The 23248-nt window shown below is 40.0% G+C and overlaps 1 long non-coding RNA gene and 1 other non-coding gene across 4 annotated transcripts in view; one reads left to right on the forward strand and one right to left on the reverse strand.

The window, feature by feature from the left end:
- The window catches only part of LOC137205198 (uncharacterized), a 332583-nt gene that overhangs the window by 18030 nt on the left and 291305 nt on the right, over nucleotides 1–23248 (forward strand). For all 3 annotated transcript variants that reach the window (XR_010934038.1, XR_010934040.1, XR_010934039.1), the window contains exon 3: nucleotides 15188–15281. This is a non-coding gene — a long non-coding RNA (uncharacterized lncRNA). The remainder of the gene's footprint in view (nucleotides 1–15187; nucleotides 15282–23248) is intronic.
- On the reverse strand, nucleotides 13184–13256 carry TRNAG-UCC (transfer RNA glycine (anticodon UCC)). Its single transcript has one exon. It is a non-coding gene; the product is annotated as a tRNA-Gly (tRNA).

Genomic DNA, 23248 nt, shown 5'->3' on the forward strand with positions numbered 1-23248 from the left:
GAAAACTGGACAGCAAATGTAAAAGAATGAAATTAGAACACTCCCTAACAACATACACAAAAATAAACTCAAAATTGATTAGAGACCTAAATATAAGACCAGACACCATAAAACTCTTAGAGGAAAACATAGGAAGAACACTCTTTGACATAAATCACAGCAAGATCTTTTTTGATCCACCTCCTAGAGTAATGGAAATAAAAACAAAAATAAACAAATGGGACCTAATGAAACTTAAAAGCTTTTGCAAAGCAAAGTAAACTACAAACAAGATGAAAAGACAACCATCAGAATGGGAAAAAATATTTGCAAATGAATCAACAGACAAAGGATTAATCTCCAAAATATATAAACAGCTCATGCAGCTCAATATTTAAAAAACAAACAACCCAAGGACTTCCCTGGTGGCGCAGTGGTTAAGAATCTGCTTGCCAATGCAGGGGACATGGGTTTGAGCCCTGGTCCAGGAATATTCCACATGCCATGGAGCAACTAAGCCCGTGCACCACAACTACTGAGCCTGCACTCTAGAGCCCATGAGCCACAACTACTCAGCCCGCGTGCCACAACTACTGAAGCCTGCGTGCCTAGAGCCCGTGCTCCGCAACAAGAGAAGCCACCGCAATGAGAAGCCTATTTATCGCAACAAAGAGTAGCCCCACTCGACACAACCAGAGAAAAGCCCGTGCATAGCAACGAAGACCCAATGCAGCCAAACATAAATAAATAAATAAATTAGAAAAACAAACAAAAACAAACAAACAAAAAAACCCAATCAAAAATGGGCAGAAGACCTAAATAGACATTTCTCTAAAGAGGACATACAGATGGCCAAGAAGCACATGAAAAGCTGCTCAACATCACTAATTATTAGAGAAATGCAAATCAAAACTACAATGAGGTATCACCTCACACCACTTAGAATGGGCATCATCAGAAAATCTACAAACAACAAATGCTGGAGAGGGTGTGGAGAAAAGGGAACCCTCTTGCACTGTTGGTGGGAATGTAAATTGATACAGCCACTCTGGAGAACAGTATGGAGGTTCCCTAGAAAACTAAAAATAGAATTACCATATGACCTAGCAATCCTACTACTGGACATATACCCAGAGAAAACCATAATTCAAAGGGACACACGCACCAATGTTCATTGCAGCACTATTTACAATAGCCAGGTCATGGAAGCAACCTAAATGCCCATCAACAGACGAATGGATAAAGAAGTGGTGGTACATATATACAATGGAATATTACTCAGACATAAAAAAGGAATGAAATTGGGTCATTTGTAGAGATGTGGTTGGATCTAGAGACTGTCATACAGAGTGAAGTAAGTCAGAAAGAGAAAAACAAATATCGTATATTAATGAATATATGTGGAACCTAGAAAATGGTACAGATGAACCGGTTTGCAGAGCAGAAATTGAGACACAGAAGTAGAGAACAAATGTTTGGACACCAAGGGGGGAAAGTGGTGGAGGGGTGGAGGTAGTGGTGTGATGAATTGGGCGATTGGGATTGACATGTATACACTGATGTGTATAAAATGGATGACTAATAAGAAAAAAAATGAATAAATACATTTTGTGAGGATGGCCAAAAAATATATATATATTACAGACCAGCAAATCAGAAAATATAATGTGGTATTGTAAGTGCAGTGATAGAGCTTTACATAAGGAGCAGTGGGAACTGAGTCCTAACTCAGCCACAGATGATGCCTGAGCAAAATATGACAAAAGAAAAGACTATAGAATAGAAGTGGCAGTGTGGGGGTGGGCAGTGGCCCTGCACCTAGCAAAGCCTGGTTGTGTGAGAGGTGACTGTTCAAGTCCGAGGATTGTCAGTTATTTGGAATGCCTAGAGTATAAAAGGTTGATCGAGTTTGGGGTTATCTAGTTGCAAGAAACAGAATTCATGCCTGCTGGCTAAAGGGAAGGAGGAACGAATGTAAAAATAGGCAGGGATTACATGAGACAACTGTGGGAAGCACAGCCAACTTTACAAGAACTCCCCTTCCCCCCTTCTGTCTCTCATCTTATGGTCTCTAGTCTTGGTGTTTCTTCATATGCCTGCTTCATTCTCTCTGCAGATTGGCTTTTCTGCTTGTTTTTTGCTTGCATGTGGCCTATGACTGTCCCAAATAGTGATCCCAGCTATCCACCACTGGCCCCCACCCAGTTTGCCCAACTTTCCTGCTTAGCAACCCACAGTTATTCCTTAACTCAGCCTCAGGGTCACAATTCCAAATTCCCAGGGGTTGTAGTCTGACTGGTATTATTTCAACAAGCATGTAGATCAGGGGTCAGCAAACTACAGCCTGGGGGCAGGGTGGTGTGGGGGGAATCTGGCCTGACTTCCACTTCTATAAATAAAGTTATAACAGAACACAGCCAAATACATTCATTTACATATTGTCTATGGCTGCTTTGGCATTTACAAGGACAGAGTTGAGTAGTTGCAGCTGAGAACCTATGGACCACAAATCCCAAAATATGTACTATCTAGATCTTTCAAGAAAAAGTTTGCTTACCCCTGCATCAGGCAGTTGGATGTGGAGTCATAGGGCTGTGTAGAGGCTTGAGAAGGGCAGGGCGGAGGATCAGCTCTGGTAACAAAGTTCCGAGAGGGGATGACCATGTCCCGCCCCGCTGCAGAAAAAGGATAATGTGGAGCAAAGGCAGCCTAGGAAGTATTTTGAGAAAAGAACTCTTTGAATGTTCTAACACAGGAAAGAAGATAATCAGTCTAAGTATGCGCTAAATTTTTTACACAAAGGGTGGGAGAGTGCAAGAGAGTTACTCCTTAATCTGGAGAAGTTCATTAAGATGCTAAATTTAGGAGAGCATGTCACAGAAACTACCTATAAATAACTCGCTTGTGGCAAATTTCCCTGACCCTCCACAGTTAGCTCTTGCTGAGATGAACTGGCTGAGGCACAGTGTTCACTGTACAAACAAAGATTTTTAAATGCGTGTCCAGAAGGTTAAACATTTACCTTTCAAAAGAGGGAGAGAGGGCTTCCCTGATGGCGCAGTGGTTGGGAGTCCGCCTGCCGATGCGGGGGGCGCGGGTTCGTGCCTCGGTCCGGGAGGATCCCACGTGCTGCTGAGCGGCTGGGCCCGTGGGCCATGGCCGCTGGGCCTGCGCGTCCGGAGCCTGTGCTCTGCGGCCGGAGAGGCCACGGCCACGGCAGTGGGAGGCCCGCGTACCGCAAAAAAAAAAAAAAAAAAGAGAGAAGAGGCACTGAGAAAATGAGACAGATAGATCACTCTGGGGAAGACCTTTCATAAGCAGTCTTTAGGGTTGAGTAGAAAAACTATTAAAGTTTAAACAATCTTACAGATCATTCTAGGCCTTGCTACTCAAAGTGTGAGCTGAGCTCACTCAGCAGCACTGGCATCACCAGGGAGTTTATTAGAAATTCAGACTCTCAGGCCCCACCCCAGACCCACTGATTAAGAATCTGCATTTTTAAAGATTGCACAGATGATTCATCCACACATTAAAGTATGAGAAGCACTGAATTAGAACAGTAGTTTTCAGACCATTCTAAGTAGAACAGTTGTGGTTTTCTGTTATTTTAGTGAAATCTTATAGGGAGCTCAACTCTATCAATCAAAGTGGACCTTCTCTGGTTGAAGATGGGTGGATACTGACAGGCAGAGAAGCACTGGAAAAGCCCAGGCATTTCCATCCAATGTTCCTCCAGAACACAATTTGAAAACCACTGATTTAACAGAATGAGTGGAAGTAAAATTAGAATCTTCAGGGCCAGACTCTGTCAAACTTCCAGGCCCTCTTCCACTTCTACCTCATTGAGAACGTCTACTACAATGAATCCCTGTTAGTGATAGGATATGTCCTGCCTTGAGAGAGCTGGAATTTTTAAAGACTTGAAAATCACTGATCTAGATCCCTTCTCTCAGCTTAAAGATGGGGAAACTCAGGCTCAGAATGTGACCAATGAAACTCCATTAAAATATGGCCACATTTAAAACTACACTGATTGCTAACAAAAGAGGCTGCTATGGGCTGATGTCTGTGTCCCTCCTAATTCATCTATTTGACCCCTAATGCCCAATGTGATGGTTTTAGGAGGTGGTTTTAGGAGGTGAGAAATTTGACACATGATTAGGTCATGAGAGTAGAACCCTAAGGAATGGGATTAAGTACCCTTATAAAAGACCCCTCAGAGCTCCCTTGCCCCTTCTGCCATGTCAGATTACAGTGAGAAGATGGTAGTCTGTGAACCAGGATTCTCACCAGACACCGAATTGTGTGACTTCCCCGACTCCAGAACCGTGAGAAGTAAATGTTGTTTTGTAAGCCACCCAGTCTATCATATTTTGTTGTTGCAGCTGAAATGAACTAAGACAGAGGCAAATCTGAAGCTTCAGTAATTCTCAGGAACAAGAAAGTGTTAAAATGCCATTTTCCTTTTTATTTAGCAGTGAAGTGGAGAGACAGTGTGTGCAGTTTTTAAAAGCCCTAGATTTAGACAGGCTCAGGTTTGAATCCTGGCTCTGCTACTTCCCAACCCACGCAAAATAGTTCAACATTTTCTAAACCTCTTCATGTCTAATATTATTTTTAAATAAACAACTGAAAAGTCAACCTACTTCAATTTTAGAAATTGCCTAAAAGGATTGCACGTGTGAAGCTAGAGAAAACTGTTTTCTTTTCCACTGCTGGAAGAGTAAAACAAATTTATCTGCAGCAACAGGCTATCTAATAAATAGTTTCTTCAAAATTAAATACTGCAGTTGTGAAAATGGTTCTTGATAAATGAGGCAAATGTTTAGGGAAGGCAGAGAGTATTAAGGAGATTCCAAATTATATTATAGCAAATGCAACTTTTTGACCCACATCAGTGTTGCATTTGGAGTCAGGCATTTTTAGTAACTATGGTCCATTGCCTCACTCTATCTTTCTGATTGTGCAACTCCCAAACCTTGGAGTCATCCCTGGCGCCTCTGTTTCTCTCATAACTTCAAAATATATCTAGAATCTGACCCCTTCTCCCTACCTCTACTGCCACCACCTTGATCAAGACCTCAGTCATCTCTCACCGAATGACTTTAATAGCCTCCCAACTCCCTGCATCTACTCTTGCCCCCATGCAGTATTTTCTTACCACAGCAGTCAGAGTGATCCTCTTAAAATCTGTCAGTTCATGTTACTCCTTAGCTCAAAACTAATCACTGGCTTCCCCATTTCACTCAGAATAATGCTGAAGTCCTTATAGCCCGCATAATCTAACCCTACCACTACCACCACCATTGGCCTTCCCTGCTCTTTCTTTACAATGCCAGGTACACCCCTGCCCTATGACCATTGCTCTTTGCCTGGAATGTTCTTCTCCCAGATATCTGCTTAGCTAACTCTCCCACCTCCTTTAAGTTTTTGCTTAAATTTTACTTTCTCAGTGAGGCTTGCCTTGACCTCCTAATTTTATACTGAAAATTCCCCCAACCATATCCCAGGAATCCCAATCCTCTTTCCCTTGTACTTTATTTTACAACACACTAGATAGCTTATTTATTTTATTTTGCTTAAGTCTGCACCCCCACCCCCACCCCCACCCCCACACATACCAGAATGTAAGCTTCAGAGGGGCAGCAGTCTCTATTTTGTTCACTGATGTATTCTAAGCATCTAGAACACTGCTTGGCATATAGTACACACTCAACAAATATTTGTTGAATTAATTTGTTTTGTGGTTACTAGCTTTGTGTGTGTTTGTTTCACTGTCTTATTTGGACAAAGACTAAACTAAATTGACAATAATTTAATAAATCTAATTGCATGAGTTGCAGGTTTCCCGTTTTCTTTTTACTTCTCTTTGTTTTCAATTTCTTCTTCATGCTACTATAAAATCCCCAAATATCTCAAAACAACTCTATTTTAAGCTGACATTCATATTTCCTCACCTAAGAACCCATGTTCCTCATGTCATTTAATATATATCTATGCCATTTCCATTTCCTTTCTAGTACTCAGCCATACCCTATCTATGCACAGAACAGAACGTATATGTCCAAAAATTCATTATTTTTAGGGCTGCCTAGTCTTATATATTGGCTGAGTGACACTCACCCTGAGGCCAGTAGTCTGGGTTGGGATTATTGCTGTAAAGAACGGAGAGAATAGGAGCAGTGGTGCATAGAGGAAGATCTGGGGGTTGGCCCTTCATGTGAAAAGGTTGACTCTCTGTTACCCCTTTCCCCGTGGGACAAGGGAAAGAAGACAAATTGGAATGGGGACATTAATAAAATTGTGTGCTATACACCGTGGTATATAAAGCCCTCCCTTGGCACCTTTACAAAATTTTCAGTAGAATCTACATTGCTTATAAGTATTTGAAGTGTGGGTTTTCCTTGGAAGGGACTTGAATATGTTCTGATTCCTACTTCAAGTTTGACATGGGGCCAAAATGGAGGCTTCCATGGCAGGCCTACATAAGGAAACTTTTAGGTGTAGGATTAGCAGAACTAATAAAGACCTATTCAAGTAACTAAGAGAAGTGTTAGGAAAAGAACCATAAAAATGGCAAAAATTCATACAATTAGAGCCCTCCTTTTGGTTTAGGAGTCTGTCTCCCCAAAATATCTGTTTTAAATGTTTAAATGTTGCCTAGGCAAGGATATTTTGGTAGGGTCCATCCCATTTTTCATTAACACACTTGTTGAGACTAATTAGCTTCTTTGATAAAAAGTGAACAGAGCCTTGAAAGAAAAGGCAAAAGGAAAATATTCATAGTTATGATGACCTGCCCTCCTCTTTGCCCTTACCTAGAGTGGCAACTGGGTCATGGGGAAATGATGGAAGTTACATTCTACCAGCACGCACCTGCAACATCTTGGGGCAGGCATGACAGTGGCCACCCCTGCTCCAGGCTGGCAGCACCACAGTGCATTTGGTGGGTGTGTTGGCAGGGGCAAGCTCTCAGTACCCCCATCAAGGTACCAAGTGCCTCTTGGAGTGGAGGTTGCAATCCTTTGGGGATTGCCCGTCTGCCATGGGTTAAGGTGGTGGGCCATGGGAAGGGAGATTGACTTCTTGCCCCTGTCCGGGGCACAGTGCATAGGTCCTGCAGCTGGCAAGAGGTGAACTTGCTCTTAGAGAAAAACATAGGCAGAACACTCCATGACATAAATCACAGCAAGATCCTTTTTGACCAACCTCCTAGAGAAATGGAAATAAAAACAAAAATAAACAAATGGAATGTAATGAAACTTAAAATCTTTTGCACAGCAAAGGAAAACATAAATAAGACAAAAAGACAACCCTCAGAATGGGAGAAAATATTTGCAAATGAAGCAACTGACAAAGGATTCATCTCCAAAATTTACAAGCAGCTCATGCAGCTCAATATCAAAAAAACAAACAACCCAATCCCAAAATGGGCAGAAAACCTAAATAGACATTTCTCCAAAGATATACAGATTGCCAACAAACACATGAAAGAATGTCAACATCATTAATCATTAGAGAAATGCAAATCAAAACTACAATGAGATATTACCTCACACCTGTCAGAATGGCCATCATCAAAAAATCTACAAACAATAAATGCTGGAGAGGGTGTGGAGAAAAGTGAACCCTCTTGCACTGTTGGTGGGAATGTAAATTGATACAGCCACTGTGGAGAACAGTATGGAGGTTCCTTAAAAAACTACAAATAGAACTACCATATGACCCAGCAATCCCACTACTGGACATATACCCTGAGAAAACCATAATTCAAAAAGAGTCATGTACCACAATGTTCATTGCAGCACTATTTACAATAGCCAGGACATGGAAGCAACCTAAGTGTCCATCGGCAGATGAATGGATAAAGAAGATGTGGCACATAGATACAATGGGATATTACTCAGCCATAAAGAGAAACGAAATTGAGTTATTTGTAGTGAGGTGGATGGACCTAGAGACTGTCATACAGAGTGAAGTAAGTCAGAAAGACAAAAACAAATACCGTATACTAACACATATGTATGCAATCTAAAAAAAAAAAAAAGGTCATGAAGAACCTAGGGGCAAGATGGGAATAAAGATGCAGACCTACTAGAGAATGGACTTGAAGACTCGGGGAGGGGGAAGGGTAAGCTGGGACAAAGTGAGAGAGTGGCATGGACATATATACACTACCAAATGTAAAATAGATAGCTAGTAGGAAGCAGCTGCATAGCACAGGGAGATCAGCTCGGTGCTTTGTGACCACCTAGAGGGGTGGGATAGGGAGGGTGGGAGGGAGGGAGATGCAAGAGGGAAGAGATATGGGGATATATGTATATGTATAGCTGATTCACTTTGTTATAAAGCCGAAACCAACACACCATTGTAAAGCAATTATACTCCAATAAAGCTGTTAAAAAAAAAAAAGAGGTGAACTTGGCAGCTGGTGGATGGTGGGTGCACACATTTGTGGAATGGCGCCCCGGGGTGCCTTTGAGAGGCATCTTGAAAGTATCCCCGGGCAAGGAAACAGGACATTAAGTAGCAAATACAAAACACCATGATGAGTTGAGAGAGAAGAAGAAAGAAGAATGTTTTATATTTTGGTATCTTTAATATTACAGTACTTTGGCAATTTTTCTGCTTTTTGAACAAGGCACTATATTTTCATTTTTTACTGGGCCCTGCAGATAATGTGGCCAGTCCTGTCTGTATGCATTCCACTTCTTTTCCTTTCTAAGTAACAGGTTATAACATCAGACATGGTGATGTGTCTTTAATTCGTGAAAATAAGCCAATTTTTACAACACATGTTATTAATCTTCAGTTACCTTTGATGGGTTTAGCAAAGGGGAATCAGTTTTTCCCATACCCATAAGAATCACCATATTGTTAAATTCACTTTATTGAATGATTTAAAATTAATAAGCAGGGAAGAAAATTTAGTAGTTGTCAGTAATATTTCATTTTAAATTGCAGTAATTTCTTTTCTGGATGTTCTTGATATCCAGCAACCATGATATAAAATGTTGCTTCTGTATAGATATTATATGACATAGGAGAATTTATTTTCAGTTCTGAGGCATACAAGTCTTCTAAAAATAAAATAAGCATTAAAAATAATTGAGGGGACTTCCCTGGTGGAGCAGTGGTTAGGAGTCTCCTTGCCAATTCAGGGGACACAGGTTCGATCCCTGGTCCGGGAGGATCCCACATGATGCGGAGCAACTAAGCCCACGAGCCACAACTACAGAGTCTGTGCACCACAACTACTGTAGCCCGTGCACTAGAGCCCATGCTCTGCAACAAGAGAAGCCACTGCAATAAGAAGCCCACGCACCAGAACGAAGAGTATCCCCTGCTCGCTGCGACTACAGAAAGTCCACGTGCAGCAACAGACCCAACGCAGCGGAAAAAAAAAAAAATTTAATCTTTGAAATATGCATTTGCTGTCTCTTCTTTTGTTAGGGAAGTGGTATAGCTTAGTAGAAAGAACCCAGGATTCTGAGATAGAAGAAGAAAATGGACAAGTTATTTAACTTTTCTGGTTCCTAGTTTTATGTTTGTTAAATAAAGACCTTCAAGTAACTAGAAAATTTCTCAGGTTTCTTCCAACCCTGGAATCCAATGAAGTTTGAGTAGCATGCTTTAAACACACACATACAAACACACACACACTTTATTTATTTGAATGAATACTACTACTATTAAACAATTTTTTATTTATTTATTTTTTTTCCGGTACGCGGGCCTCTCACTGTTGCGGCCCCTCCCGCTGCGGAGCACAGGCTCCGGACGTGCAGGCCCAGCGGCCATGGCTCACGGGCCCAGCCGCTCCGCGGCACGTGGGATCCTCCCAGACCGGGGCACGAACCCGTGTCCCCTGCATCGGCAGGCGGACTCTCAACCACTGTGCCACCAGGGAAGCCCTAAACTATTTTTAATAACTATGGGTCTTGGAGCGTATTTGAATGAAATGAATAGAAACGTATTGAATTTACTCAAGTAAAAATTCTTTTTTTCTTTTTGAGAAGTTGTGTCATGTAGAACAAGAATGTAAAAAATATACATGTGTGAATACATATTAAAAATAACTATAAAGTAACCACCATCCAGACTAAGAAATAGAAAACTGCCATACCTTAGAAGCCCCTTGTTTGCACCTCTCTGAACACATCTCTCTCCCTCCCCTGCAGAGGTAACTGTTATACTGCTTTTTTGAGAAAATCATTCTCTTGTTATTCTTTACAGATTTTACCATCTATATAGGTGGTGTTAAATCATATGTTATTTTTAAAAGAGTTGTATTATAAAAATAACATTTTGCAGTTCCCAAAGAAACCAGGAACAACTAAGCCATAGGAAGGACAGGAATCAATACATTTTGGCACTTTCAGTATCAAGGTTTAGAGACCTTTGTTCTAGTGCTCTACCAATTAATTTGCCTCAGCTATTAAAGTATTGAGATAGAAAATCTTATTAGCTGAAATGGCTTTTTTCTCCTTAGTCAGATGTCTACCTCTGATCCAATCAGCTGTGGCTGAGGAGATGGCAACATAGTAGAAAAAGGGCAGCCACAGTAGTCCCAGTCATTTATTCAAAGGTTATATACACTGTTCAGGAAATAGCTAGATACAATGAATAATTCAGTCAATGATGATGTCACTTTATTTATTTATTTATTATTTATTTTTTGCCTGTGTTGGGTCTTCATTGCTGTGCGCGGGCTTTCTCTAGTTGCAGCAAGTGGAGGCTACTCTTCGTTGCAGTGCGTGGGCTTCTCATTGCAGTGGCTCCTCTTGTTGCAGAGCACAGGCTCTAGGCGCGCAGGCGTCAGTAGTCGCAGCATACAGGCTCAGTAGTTGCAGTGCATGGGCTGTAGGGCGTGTGGGCTTCAGTAGTTGTGGCTCGCGAGCTCTAGAGCACAGGCTCAGTAGCTGTGGCACATGGGCTTAATTGCTCTGTGGCACATGGACTTAATTGCTCCGCGGCACATGGGGTCTTCCTGGACCAGGGATTGAACTTGTGTTCCCTGCATTGGCAGGCAGATTCTTCACCACTGTACCACCAGGGAAGTCCTGATGTCACTTTAAACAAGTCTGAACTACCATTGGCTTTATTTTCTCATCAATAAATACTGTATTTCACATTCTGTTATAAAATATCTTCAGATCTCTAAGAGAAAAAAATGCTAACCTTAATTTCGTTAAATTGGCATAGGAAATAATTTTCCTTCTTATTATTTTATTTAATTATTACTAGATGTTTCTTGGGTGTCTGTGTTGCCCCTTAATGGAGAAATTCATTGAATCTCACCCACTGCTGCTCTGCATTGGGCTTGTGCTCTCTAGCCAGGCCCATATCTTCTTCTTTTCCCAAACCAATTAAGAATATCAAATGCCACTTGTTCAATAACAAATGTGATGGAATTAAATGCATTCTTTTCTTTTTACCATATAATTTTAAACATAAATTGTGTATTAAGGATGCAGATCATTGATTCTACCCATCCTCTATTTCTAAAAGATTCTGACTCTTGCCTCCATCACAATAAAGCCCTTGCTGGCCTGTTTGTACAATGTGATCCCACCCCTCCCCTGGACTTAGGCAAGTAAGCAAAGGGCAGACACTTGGCTGGCCCAAGGAGATGCACCCTATTTTGTAGCTAAACCAATCAAATCCTCCTTTTTGAACATTTGAGAAAGGAGACACAGAAACCTAGGGAGTGGTTAGCTGCATCATTTTCATAGGGGAGCTGGAAAAGGTGACTGCCCTGTTCCCACCCTTGCTTTCTCCTTGAATTCTGTAAGATCAGTATTTCTTAAATCACAGATCAAGAGTATAATAAACACTTGAACTAATTTGAGTAGGTTACTTGAAATAAAACTTGTTCTAAAACAAATAGAAAAAAATTTAAAATACTTTTTCCTTTTAAAAAAACTAAGTTATTTCCTAAAACAGTAGTTCTCAAATTTGAGCGTGCATCAGAATCAGCTGGAGGCTTGTTAAAGCACAGATTGCTGGGTCCCATCCCAGAATTTCTGATTCAATATATCTGGGATGGGGGTGGGGCATTATAATTCACATTTCTAACAAGCTCCCAGATGATGCTAATATTCCTGGTCCAAGGACCACTCCTTGAGAAACAATGCCCTAGAAATAATCATCTAAGGTGACCATAGCTAACAAGACTTTTTTTTTTTAAACCAAAAATTAAGATTCTTCAGAAGAGTGCAATAGTTATGAGTTCATACCCTGGATGAAGCCAGATAACCTAGATGCAAATCCTGGCTCTGCCACTTACAAAGTGGGTAAACTTGGGCAAGATACTTAACCTTTCTCTGCCTCTTCATCTGTAAAGTAGATAGTCTAATAGATAATACCGGTAGACAGCCTAGCACTATACAATTCCAGGAATCCCATTCATATAGACTACAACATGAATAGCATCACCTAGAATTGTGCAAAGGGGTCATCCTGTTAGGAGTACTTACCTCATGGAGTTGTGATGATTAAGATCATTGTGAGGATTAAAAGAAGCGGAATGCATATGAAGGGTTTAGAACAGTGCCAGCACATGGTAAGGATTCATTAGGTACTAACTATTAGAAAATGGTCCACATCTTGGCTATGCAAAGAAAATACTGAACACATTGTCATGGTAACTGTATCTTTAGTTAAGAATTAAAGGAGTTCAGGTACCACTGTGCAGGTGTAGTAGATTAAAAAAAAATTTTTTTTAAGAGTCGTGTGCTTTGGAGAGCAATTAAGTGGCAAAAGAATGACCCTAATTCTTCCAGGACACAAAACTATCCTTTACCCTCTACACATAACTAGCATAAAATAAAAGTAAGCAAATAGTCACTGCTATCCCTAAATTATATTTTAATTCCTGAAACATTAATTCTCTGATTATCAAGAGGTAGTTAGTATAGATTGGACCCTAATGGTTTTAAAAATTAAGTCAATTCATTTCTCCAACATACTGTGTTCTGACTTAAAATATTACTGAAGGGCATAGGTGATAAATTGCACAATTTTATTTGATAAGATAAGAAACTGCTTTAAGCAGGGAAATTTTTAAAAAACCAAAGTTGTATTTGGAACTGTAGGAATAGTACAAGCCAGGTGAACTTGGTGCCATAAGAAAAGTCCTTTTTATTTATTATTTTTATTTTTAAAATTTTTTGGCTGTTCCGTATGACATGCAGGATCTTAGTTCCCTGACCAGGGATCGAACCTGTGCCCCCTGCAGTGGAAGTGCAAAGTCTTCACCACTGGACCACCAGGGAAGTCCCTAAGAAAAGTCCTTTGAGACATGCATGTGAATGTTCATGGCAATATTATTCATAAGAGCCAAAACCTAGAAACAATCCAAATGTCCATCAACTGGTGAATGGATAAACAAAATGTGATATATTGGTTACCTATTGCTATGACCAAATCACCCCAAAACGTAGTGGCTAAAAATAACAAACGTTTATTTTCTCACCATTCTTGTGAGAAATCAAAGGGTCAGGAGTCTGGATCTTGCTTTGTTGGTAACTCTAGCTTAGTCTCTCCTAAGGTTGCAGTCAAGGTGCTGGCCAGGGCTGCAGTCTCATCTGAAGACTGCAGAGGAGGGGTATCTGCTTCCATGCTCACTCATGTGGTGTTAGCAGGCCACAGGTTCTCATTGGCTATTGGCCAGAAACATCAGTTCCTTGCTATGTGGACCTCTCTATAGGGCTGCTCACAACATGGCAGCTCAGAATGAGGGATTCAAGAAAGAGAGAGAGAATTAGAGCCCCCAAGATGGAAACCATAGTCTTTTTATTTTAAATTCTAACCTAATTAGATTTTAACCTAATCTCAGGAGTGATAGCCCACTACATTCTGTTCATTAGGAGTGAGTTACTAGGTCCAGCCCATACTCAATGGGAAAGAATTACACAGGGGCATGAAAACCAGGAGGCAGGGATCATTGAGGGCCATCTTAGAAGCTGCAACCAATGTGGTACATCCATACAATGGTACTATTCAGCAATAAAAAGGAACAAACTACAGGGATATGCTACAAATGGATGAACCTCAAACACTTTAGGCTAAGTATAAGAAGTCAGGCATAAAAGACCACATTCTGTATGTTTCTATTATTTGACATTCTGAAAACACAAAATTATAGAAACAGAAAGTAGGTTAGTGGTTACTTAAGGCTGTGGGGGTGGGGAGAAGGGAATTTTTGGTGGGTGATGGACGTATTATTAAAATGGATTGTAGTGATGGCTACACAACTCTATATATTTACTAAAAATCATTAAATAAATACTTACAAAAAAGATGGCATGGGTTACAAAACAACTAGCCTGTATGTTTCCAAAAATGTCAATATCATGAAGGGCAGAAGGTATTATGTCAGATTAGAAGAAACTAAAAAGCCATGACAACCAACTCTAATGCATGATCCTGGATTGGATCCTGAATGTGGCAGTGGAGGGCATGGGAGAGATGCCATAAGGACATAAGGAAAATTGGAGAAATTACATATGGCCTGTAGATTAGATAAGAGTATTGTACCAATATTAAACGTTCCAAATAATTGTCCTGTGGTTATGTAGGAGAATGCCCTTGTTCTTAATAAATATATGCTCTTTAGGGTGAAGTTGCATGTTTTCTGCAACTACCTCTCAACTGGTTCAGGAAAAAAAATTGTATGTATAAAGAGAATGTGGAAGAGTGAGAGCAGGGGCTTCCCTGGTGGCACAGTGGTTAAGAATCTGCCTGCCAATGCAGGGGACACAGGTTCGATCCCTGGTCCGGGAAGATCCCACATGCCGCGGAGCAACTAAACCCGTGCACCACAACGACTGAACCTGCACTCTAGAGCCCATGAGCCACAGCTACTGAAACCTGCACGCCAAGATCCCGTGCTCCGCAACAAGGGAAGCCACTGCAATAAGAAGCCCGGGCGCCACAACAAAGAGTAGCCCCCACTTGCCGCAACTAGAGAAAGCCCGTGGCAGCAACGAACACCCAGTGCAGCCAAAAATAAATAAATAAATTTTTTTTAAAAAATGAGAGCAAATGTAATTAATTGTTAACAATTGGTTAATCTGGGTGAAGGGTACATGAGAATTCTTTGTACTGTTTTTGCAACTCTTTTGTAAATTTAAAATTATTTCAAAATAAAAAGTTAAAAAAAATAAAACAAATCTTTGAATGAAATTCTCCCTCTGTCCCTTAGCTTCCAGCCAGGATCAAATACAATTACCAGTACAAACAGAAAAACCAACAGAAGAAAAAAGAAAACAAATGATTTTTGACCTATTACTTATCAGGTACTATTTTTCTTTTATTTAATTCTTCTAACGCACTTGGAGCAGTGGTTCTTGACCTCATCTGTACATTACAATCACCTAGGGATTTTAAAACTCCCTGTACCCTGGCAAAAACCACACCAATGAAGTTAAAAGCTCTGGGGGGGCTTCCCTGGTAGTACAGTGGTTGAGAGTCCGCCTGCCGATGCAGGGGACACGGGTTCGTGCCCTGGTCCAGGAGGATCCCACATGCCGCGGAGCGGCTGGGCCCGTGAGCCATGGCCGCTGAGCCTGCACGTCCGGAGCCTGTGCTCCTCAACGGAAGCTCTGGGGATCGGACCCCGTCATCAGTATTTTTAAAGTTCTCCAGGTGATTCCATTGTGCAGCCAAGGTTCAGACCACTGCCTTGGACATAAAGCTTTATCATCTCCCTCTTAGAATCGTAAAAGTTGAGGCCCAGGGAGATTTTGTAACTTGCCCAGCTTGCAAAAGTGGAAGAGAGGGTAGATGGACATGGGTACACAGAAAAGAAGCGGCATCCATGTGACCCCATTTTCAGGCTCTTACCACCTCACCTTCTGGCCCTCTTGGGTCTTCACCTGGCTTTCCCGAGCGTGGTCTTCAGACAAGGAGCTGAGTTGGATGCTGCAAAATACAATCAGACTTGCTGTGGATTTTAAGGAACTTATAAAATGAACACAAATATATAAAAGGTAGTTAATATTTATAGAAAAATTGTATAAAAGCACATAACTGCTTTGTGAGAGGGTGAAATCTGGTGATGAGAGTAAATTCAATCCAGAAAGTCTTCTTTGATAAGTGGTCAAGAAAGAGAAATTTACATCTCTAGACATTCCTTCTCATGATAACATATCTCCTTTCAAAACAGACAAAACAGACCTTTTTATTTTAATTGTTAAATAAGAAATTTTGAAAAGACTTCACTCCAAATTTAGAATAGTTACATATGCTTCCTTTAAGCCATGCTTCTCAATAACCTGTAAATCACTAGAAAGAATTGTCTCATTTTAATTTAGTCCCATCTATTAATTTTTCATATCGCTGAACAGATAATATTCATGTAATAAACCTTAATTGTTGCTTCTCCTAGGTTTCCCAAACATTTAGAAAATAAGCCTTTTCAAGTGCTATTTAAGCTGAAGAGGAGGAAATTTGACCCACAGTTTATCACTTAGCTCATTAGCATACTAATATGACTACAATTTGCATTTGACTAGGGGGTTGTTTTTTCACTCTTGTAATCTTGTTGGCAGAATATCACAATTTTTGGTTGACTTTTAAAACAAATTGTCTATCTACATTAGGGAAATAAGGTGGTGTTAATACAAGAAGCTTGGAAGTTAATTAATTGCTCTGAAACAATTCCATGTTGGTTTAGCCTCTTAGGTGGTGTTATTTGCACGGCTCTCGCTAATGCTAATGATCAATTCACATTGGCATTTAAACAAAATCAACCCTAAGACATTTCTCACACTTCCTAATGAATGATTCTTTTTTTCTTAGTCTCAAGTTATCTAGTCCTGTGGCGATCTAGGATAGCTCTTTTACTTTGATAAGTAAAAGTGTGGCTGAGACTTTCCAATAGCTTTTTCAGGTAACTAATTCAGAATGAACTAGCTCTTTTCTAGCTGCTTACCCTTCAAAGAATTTACTTTATGGATACACATAGGAAGGAAATTAACTGCACTGTGTTGAGGCAATCTTACTGGTATCAAGATTTTTTTTTTAATATATTTATTATTTATTTATTTACTTTTGGCTTCATTGGGTCTTCATTGCTGCGCGTGGGCTTTCTCTAGTTGAGGTGAGCGGGAACTACTCTTCACTGTGGTGCATGGGCTTCTCCTTGCAATGGCTTCTCTTGTTGCGGAACATGAGCTCTAGGAGTGCGGGCTTCAGTAGTTGCAGCATGTGGGCTCGGTAGTTGTGGCTCGTGGGCTCTAGAGCGCAGGCTCAGTCATTGTTGTGCACGGGCTTAGTTGCTCCATGGCCTGTGGGATCTTTCCAGACCAGGGCTCGAACCCATGTCCCCCATATTGGCAGGTGGATTCTTAACCACTGCGCCACCAGGGAAGTCCCTCGAGATTTTTATTATTAAAAGAAGTAATTAAATATTCTAAGTAATAACATGTTATTCTAAAATAGTCTAAAAATATTTTAGAAGTCCTGTAGTAAAAAGCACATTAACTGTAGAGAGGGGCAGGATATCTCTGGTGTAATGATGCCATTACTTTTTGTATGTGGTAAAGACTGAATGTTTGTGTCCCCTGAAAATTCATACACTGAAAGCTAATCTTCAGTATGATGGTATTTTGGAGGTGGGGACTCAGGGAGGTAATTAGGTCATGAGGGTGAAGCCCTCATTAATGGGATTAGTGCCCTTATAAAAGAGACCTCCAGAGGGCTGCCTACCCTCTTTGGCCATGTGAGGACACAGCAATAATAATATGGTGGTCTATGAGACAGGAAGTGGGCTCTTACCAGACACTGAATCTGCTAGCACCTAGATTTTGGAATTCCCAGCCTTCAGAACTATGAGAAATAAATTTCTGTTGTTCAAGCTACCCAGTCTATGGTATTCTGTTATAGCTGCTTGAATGGACTAAGACAGTATGTGTACAAGAAAACCAGTGTAAGGAGATAGATATAGATATAGATATAGATATAGATATAGATATAGATATAGATATATAGATGTAGGTATAGTTATGTATAGGTATATTTATTGGACAATTGTATATATTTATTGGAAATTATATATATAATACATATGTATAAAATATACATGGAGAGAAACATTTCTTTCCTTTTACGAGACAAGCAAATATTCATTAGGTCCCTGAGTGCAGCTGGTAAGATTGTTTTGATTAGATGAAAGAGTGTCCATTTCAGTGCCCCACTATATACCTGGGTAACAGGTTTGCATCAGATTTCTCTTTCCTGGGACAAAGTGCCTAATACACTCCTTTACAGTGGACAACGGACTTAAAATATCTGTCAGTTAGGAGTCTAAAATAATTAATTAGTAGTGATAGAATTTCTGGAATGCAGACAAGAGGGAGGAAGGAGAATAAGAAGAATGACACTAAGAGTTACCAAGCACCTACTATATGCAGGACACTATGGTAAACACACTTAACCTATGTTGTCCTATTTCATCCTCTCAGCAGCTGTGAGACAGAGGTACCAACTTCCCCACCTGAAAAATGGTGGAGGTTTAATAACTTTCTGAACACGATAAAGTGATAGAGTGGAGATTCACTTGTACAAAGAATTTGAAGAGTTCTATCCATTTCAAAGTCTGCTTTCTTTTCACTACATCATGCTGCTTTCAGAGTGAAAGAAGGTTCAGGGACTCTCCTGGCAGTCCAGCAGTTAAGACTCTTCACTTCCACCGCAGGGGGCACAGGTTCTACCCCTGGTAGGGGAACTAAGATCCCACATCCTGCATGATGTGGCCAAAAAAAGTAAAAACAAAACAAAAACAAAAAAAACAAAGAAGGTTCAGTAAATTCTGATAAAAAAACAAATCTAAAAATTTGATACCCTGTGGAGGGAAATACAACAAGTTTTGGGAGTAGATATGGCAAAAAAGGCATATTGCTCAGGACATGGGAGGAGAAGACTAGAAGATAGCTAGAAATAGAGAACAGAAGGAGAGTGAAGACTTTTCAAGGACCCAGGACTAAGAATCGAATGTGCTTGGGTAACTGACTAGGTTAAAACTCTCAGTATAGATTTCTTCTAAGCTGAACAAAGATGAACTGTGAACCTGTATATGCTTACCTCTATGTAGCTATGGTTTTCAAAGAATAGTGTATCACTTGTAGTGGATTCAAGAAGATTAGCCTGTATTTGTTGCTGTCATTGAGAATTTAGTAAGAGGAGGAATGTAAGAAAAATGAGGGCATTTCTCTAAGATATACACAGGGGAATGAAATTATTGGAGCCATAGGTGTGTGGACCTGCATCTTAATTGGTTATTACCAAAGTTGGGGAGGATAGCTGTTCCTAGAAAGTCACTCGAAGAATATAATCTGACCTCTCTAGGGGAGGAAAAGTGTTATTCAACCCAAGTTCATGTGCCCAACATATGGTGAGGCCAAACCAACCAAAACATCGAAGTTTGGAGCAGAGAAAGGTTTATTGCAAGGAGAACGGGCTGCTTGTGCTCAAAAAGCCCAAACTCCATGACGGTCTTTGGGGGAGAGTTTTTATAGGCAAAATTTGCGGGGAGGACTACGGGGTGTATGACCTTCCTCTGATTGGTTGGTGGTAAGTTAACAGGGTGGTGTTCCAGGAATCTCAATCATCAGCCTTCTGATTCCAACCAGTCTAGATTCCCTGTGCTTATGCTCAGCCTGAAGTTACCATCCTCCACCTGGGAGCCTTAGTTCCTATAGGAACTCAGAGATAAATATCAGATTGCTATACATATCCCCTGAGGAGGAACCAGAACCCTGCCCCATAGCTGCACTATTGTTTCTTGACTGCCTTTCTTTTGTTTCTTCATTCCCTCACTTTCCGAATTAGTAACCATTTGAATCTGCCCTTTGGAACTCAGGGAAGGCCTAGGAGGCTGGAAGCCTTTTTCCCACAAACAAGAAATGTTGGACGCAGAAAGTCTTTTGTACCAGGGAGGGCCCCACAGGGTCCTGCTTGGTTTCAAAAGGAAACTGACTTCAGTCTAACAACAATTCACCAATCTCTTCAAGAACCCATTATGAATGTGGCACTGGATTCTGGAAGGTGCTGATAAATCTTCAAAATGGCTCCTGCCTTTGAGGAGCTGATTATATGATGTGGAGCTAGAGCATAGACCTCTGAAACACTAAATACCCATCATAGATGCTGAGTATATGTGAGGGGCTGCCTCGGGAAGTCGGGGGTTGGAGAGGGGTGTTGATAAGGAAGGCCTCCTGAGGAACTGGAGCAGGGCCTTGAAGGCCAGGGAGGTGAGAGAAATTTGGTCAGGGCAAAGAAGAGAAGGAAAGAGAACCAGGTGGGAATATCCAGGCTTGGATCTTCTGAGTCCTGATACATACATATGATATCCACACCGATATATATACAATATGTGCATGAGTGTGAGTATGGCTATATCTCTTTACACTTTAAGAGTACATTACACTTATATTAGTGGTAGGTATAAGTTAATACAGCCACTCTGAAGAGCCATTTGGTAATATCCAGATAATTTGCAGCCTTTGTTCCAACAATTTTATTCTTAGGTATATATCCCAGAGAAATTCCCCCTTTTGTGCTCAAGGGGATATGAATAGAATGGTCATTGCATGTTTTTAACAACAAGATATTAGAGCCAACTTACACGTCAATTTATAGGAAAATGAGTAAAAAGAATCCACTGGAATATCTATGATACAACAGTTAAAATCAATGAAATGGAGCTAAATACACAAACATGAATAAAACTCAAAAACAATGATAAGGGATAAAAGCAAATTGCAGAGTATATTCAGAATGATATTCATATAAAGTTTTAAAAACATGCAAAACAGTCCTATATGTCACATATATGTAGTAAAAATATACTACAATACTACCTGTCAGTGTGGTAAAAAATAAAAATAACCTTCGTGGTAGTGGTAACCCCTGATAGTGACAAAGTTTAATACAACTGGGAAAGGGCCTTCAACAATTTGTGTAATAATTTATTTTTTAAACGGTGTAATAGGTCCATGGGTGCTTATTTTGTTGATCTCTAACATTTTGTATGCCTGTAATGTTTCAACTTAAAAACATTAGAAGAGGTAAAAAGAAGACCAAAAAGATACACAGTGAAACGCTTAATAGTATTTATTGAGATTATAATGCAGATTAAATTTTCTTCTTCATTTTCTATATTTTTAAAAATAAATATATCATTTTTATTTAAAGTTTTATAAATGAAAACAACTTTTAAAAACAGATGCATTACAGAGCCATGCCATTTTGCAAGGGCCTAGAATAGTAACTGGTGTATATTAAAGTCTCAATAAATATTTACTGAATGAATGAAATGAATGGATGAATAATTGAGACCTTAGCAATACAGGCCGGTAGGGAGGAAGAGAAAGTAGGAATGGTGGAGGCAGGCAAGTGCCTGAGGCAGATCCTATATGGTACAACGTACAGTGGCCACATTCCTATTCCTAAGGAGTAGAAGCAATTCAGGTATAATGAGGTTGGACAGAGGCAGAAATGTTAACCTGATCACTTTTCCCCACTCTCAACTAACTATTCCTACCTTCCTTCTCTTTCTCACCTACCTGTGTTGCTGAGATTCATTCCTAGCACCTAAGCCTACCTATCACCATCTGTAGGACAAGTGGGAATGTTTGTATATAAATGGCATCCATGGTCTAAACAGCTAGCCTAGGTAACCTGGGTTGTATCTAGACATGGAATGGATAAAAGCCAGTTAATTTGCACTAGTATTGTCTCAGTTTGGGCTGCTATAACAAAGTATCAAGGATTGGGTGGCTTATAAACAACAGAAATTTATTTCTCACAGTTTTGGAGGCTGGAACTCCAAGATCAGGGTGCCAGCGTGGACAGGTTCTGGTGAGAGCCCTCTTCTGGGTTGCAGACTGCTGACTTCTTATTGTATCTTCATACAGCAGAAGGGGCAAGGGAGCTCTTTGGGGTTCCTTTTGTAAGGGCACTGATCCCATTCATGAAAGCTCCACCCTCATGACCTAATTATCTCCCAAAGGTCCCACTGGCTAATGTTGTTACTTTAGGAGTTAAAATTTCAACATGAATTTTGGGGGGACACAAACATTCAGTCCATAATAAGCATCAAACCCTCAAAATATTATCTCAAATATTTCATTAAGCTGGGGCTGAGGCACCATAGAGAGATTATATGGATTCAGTAATACATTCCCTTGCTTTAAATGAGTCCATATTTTTATTTGTACCAAAGTTCTTATACACCCAAGCAGAATTATATACCACTTGGTAAGAGTCTGCTTATTAAACTGATGAACAAGGTAATTCTTTGGGCTTAGGCTATTTGAGGAAAATACAACATGAATCTGCACAGAAAATAGCAGTAATCTTCTAAGTACAGACAAGTCAATTGTATTTGTTGTGCGCTAACAGAAAGACTCCTGGGTTTTAGTAGATAGCCCACTATATAATCATCCTGGCTGAATAGGCTCAGATACTTTGTTTTGAAGAGAGTGCAGAAATCCTGCAGGTTTAATTGCCAATAAATCAGCATGACCTCCACTCCCTGGCACTCCTTTTCTACAATGATCTTTTCAACCAGAAAATGAAGAGATGGATTTTACAGTGTGTGTGTGTACTGCCTATGGTAAGATAACAGAATTATACTTGCCATTTTCTCCATTACAGGCTATGCTAGATAATGAAGGACTCTATTAATGACATGTTCTGTTTGCTTTTAGGTTATTTTCATCTTGTATTGTAGTTACTTCTTTTTGTTATTATGGAGAGCTGTCTTTCTTTTTAAAAAGAGAACCTTCTATCATTAATTCAATATTTTACCATCACCAGAGATTTTATTCCCCAGTTAATTCACAAGAATTTGCATTAAAATATTCTGGATCACTCAAAAAGCTATTCACGAACTGATTGAATTGGATGTTACTCTTAGCTGATTTTCAGATTTGGTTTAAATAGCTATTTTAAATTAATATTTCCAATTCACGACTATAACCAATACAGACATTTTAACACTCATCCATACCCAATGTAACATAAACCTGCTGTTTGCACTGTTGAATTGTTTGTATGTTGACGTTTATTTTAGTTTGAATGAATAATATTCTGTGGTAGATATTTATTTAGATTTTTATACAAACACTATAAGAAAACATCAAAATTTAAAACTACTAAATAGTAGGTTCCACTTTGTGCTTAATTTCGGAGTGCTACTGCTACCTATTCTGAAATTTAGGATGATGCTTTTCTTGCCTGACCACAGGGTGTTGGACCA

The sequence above is a fragment of the Pseudorca crassidens genome, chromosome 14, assembly GCF_039906515.1.
Source record: "Pseudorca crassidens isolate mPseCra1 chromosome 14, mPseCra1.hap1, whole genome shotgun sequence".
In the NCBI taxonomy this organism is placed as follows: Eukaryota; Metazoa; Chordata; class Mammalia; order Artiodactyla; family Delphinidae; genus Pseudorca; species Pseudorca crassidens.